Below are 3,541 nucleotides of genomic sequence, written 5' to 3'. Positions count from 1 at the left end.
CGGGACTCCAAACAATCTTCGGTACATCAAAAACTATAAACTCATAATATAACTGTCATCGTAACGTTAAGCGTGCGGACCCTACGGGTTCGAGAACTATGTAGACATGACCTAGAACATGTTCCGGTCAATAACCAATAGCGGAACATGGATGCTTATATTGGCTCCTACATATTCTACGAAGATCTTTATCGGTGAGATTGCATGGCAACATACATTGTTCCCTTTGTCATCGGTATGTTACTTGCCCGAGATTCGATCATCGGTATCCAATAACTAGTTCAATCTCGTTACCGGCAAGTCTCTTTACTCATTACGTAATGCATCATTCTGTAACTAACTCATTAGCTACATTGCTTGCAAGGCTTATAGTGATGTGCATTACCGAGAGGGCCCAGAGATACCTCTCCGACAATCGGAGTGACAAATCCTAATCTCGAAATACGCCAACCCAACATGTACCTTTGGAGACACCTGTAGACCTCCTTTATAATCACCCAGTTAAGTTGTGATGTTTGGTAGCACACAAAGTGTTCCTCCGGTAAACGGGAGTTGCATAATCTCATAGTCATAGGAACATGTATAAGTCATGAAGAAAGCAATAGCAACATACTAAACGATCAAGTGCTAAGCTAACGGAATGGGTCAAGTCTATCACATCATTCTTCTAATGATGTGATCCTATTAATCAAATGACAACTCATGTCTATGGTTAGGAAACTTAACCATCTTTGATTAACGAGCTAGTCAAGTAGAGGCATACTAGTGACACTATGTTTGTCTATGTATTCACACATGTATTATGTTTCCAGTTAATACAATTCTAGCATGAATAATAAACATTTATCATGAAATAAGGAAATAAATAATAACTTTATTATTGCCTCTAGGGCATATTTCCTTCACATCATTATTAGAGCATTGCCCCAGTGAGGAAAGGATGATGGAGACTATGATTCCCCCACAAGTCGGGATGAGACTCCGGACTTTATGAAAAATAAAAGAGGCCAAAGAAGCCCAAATAAAAGAAAGAGGCCAAATAAGCCCACCAAAAAAGGAGAAAAAAATGAAAAAAAGGAAAATAGAAAAAAATGAGAGAAAAAGAGAGAAGGGGCAATGTTACTATCCTTGATCTTCTTGGAGATCTATTTGATGTAACTCTCTTTGCGGTGTGTTTGTCGGGATCCGATGAATTGTGGGTTTATGATCAAGTTTATCTATGAGAAATATTTGAATCTCCTCTGGATTCTTTTTTGTGTGATTAAGTTATGTTTGCAAATCTCTTCGAATTATCAGTTTGGTTTGGCCTACTAGATTGATCTTTCTCTGCAATGGGAGAAGTGCTTAGCTTTGGGTTCAATCTTGCGGTGTCCTTTCCCAGTGACAGCAGGGGCAGCAAGGCACGTATTGTATTGTTTCCATCGAGGATAAAAAGATGGGTTTTATATCATATTGCATGAGTTTATCCCTCTACAGCATGTCATCTTTCTTAATGTGTTACTCTGTTCTTATGAACTTAATACTCTAGATGCATGCTGGATAGCGGTCGATGTGTGGAGTAATAGTAGTAGATGCAGGCAGGAGTCGGTCTACTTGTCACGGACATGATGCCTATATACATGATCATGCCTAGATAATCTCATAATTAATCACTTTTCGATCAATTGCTCAACAGTAATTTGTTCACCCACCTTAATACTTATGCTACCTTGAGAGAAGCCACTAGTGAAACCTATGGCCCCGGGTCTATCTCTTATCATCTAAGCTTTCAATCTACTTTTATTTGCATCTTTAATTTTCCAATCTATATCATAAAATACCAAAAATATATTTATCTTGTCATATTATCTCTATCAGATCTCACTTTCGCAAGTGGTTGTGAAGGGATTGACAACCCCTTTATTGCCTTGGTTGCGAGTTCTTGTTTGTTTGTGTAGGTGCGTGGGACTTTTGAGGAGCCTCCTACTGGATTGATACCTTGGTTCTCGAAAACGGAGGGAAATACTTACGCTACTTTGTTGCATCACCCTTTCCTCTTCAAGGAAAACCAACGCAAGCTCAAGACATAGCACCAAGACCGCCGCTTCATGCTACTTAAGGCGAGAGTCCTGAGCCTGCGTCTTGTGCCCAAAAGTTTTGTTGGTTGGCAGCTTGGTGGCGCGAGAGACTGCTGGACTGTCCAGATAAAGATCCTCAGGAGCAATGATTGGAATGGGCTCCTCCTTGAGGAGTTGTCGGCCGGTGAGGAACCACCGCCGCCTGACGGGAACCCACATCCTCAGTTTGGCCCCAACCTGACAGCGGAACAACTGTACCAGCAACAAGTGCACAACTGGCTCGTGCAGAACGCGGCACCCCATAATGGCACGCTGGATGGGCCCGCAGCTCAGCACAATCACGATCATGTGGGGTGGGGAGAATGTCCAGCACCTCCAGCACCACCATTGCCTCAACTACCGCCTTTTCTCATGAACTTTCGGGCTTGGCTCGCGGCTCAGGGACTGCAATTGCAAGATGGCATTGTGCCTGAGAACAAAGTCTCGGTCAATGCGCTACACGCATGGCATGATTCAATCATGAGCTCTGATGAATCTGACTCTGTTCACTCTGTTGATATGATTGTGATCAATGGACCTGATGCCCGCTGTTCAAGGTCATGAAGATGTGCTCACTGTGTCTATTGAAGTTCACAGCCAGGGTCTGCGTTTTGGTCTGTCTGCGCAAGGAGATGTGCTCATGTCTCTCCTGCTGACTAACCGAGTCCCTCGCCGATAGCTCAATGCGGCTCTTTTCTCTGCTCTGCACCCTCTAGTGGCTGCTTTTGGGCCATGGAGCTCGGGTCTTGGTTTTCGACTGGAGTCTGTTCATGTGGAGATGCAAGTGTCCCTTTTAGGTGGAAGCATTCAGTTTTCTTAGGTTCAAATTTTGACCTCTACTCATCAGGCAAGCTTGTCTGATACACACGATCCTCTGCCTATGACTTTGCAGCCTGCGGCTACTCCTCTGCTCCTAACAATGGAGTCGTCTGCACACCTGGAAGAGATCACCAGCTCTGATGAGATGCACCTTGATGTTGAGCTCCCACACTCTGCTCCATTGGAGACTGCCATGTCTGAACCCATGTTAACTTCTCTATCACTGCATGGTGAGGGATCGAGCTCTATGCCCACCACTGCACAAGCTTTGAAACAGCGCAAAGGTAATATGCTAGCTCCTATCAACACTGCTACCCTGCGTCGAAGCAACATAACCAACAATTACGATGGATTTCGGGTCACTCCTGCTTCTGATTCGCGCCCTGTCAAGTCCAAGGTCAAGCCTCGAGTTATCCCTTCTGCTGTGGAGATCTCTGAAGACACCACTTCAGCTGCACCTGTACCTGCTGCCTCCAGCATTGATGATGCAGCTCCGACACTGCCTCCACCAACACCCATTTCCACTCTGCAGGCCATTGGTACTAACCTTTGTGTTGTACCTGCTGAAGAGCTCACTACTTCAGCTCTATCTGAAGAGTAGGTGGGTTCCTTTTATTGTCACTGCA

This window comes from Triticum aestivum, chromosome 3B (genome assembly GCF_018294505.1).
Source record: "Triticum aestivum cultivar Chinese Spring chromosome 3B, IWGSC CS RefSeq v2.1, whole genome shotgun sequence".
NCBI classification, from domain to species: Eukaryota; Viridiplantae; Streptophyta; class Magnoliopsida; order Poales; family Poaceae; genus Triticum; species Triticum aestivum.
Note: the sequence above shows the minus strand (reverse complement) of the source record.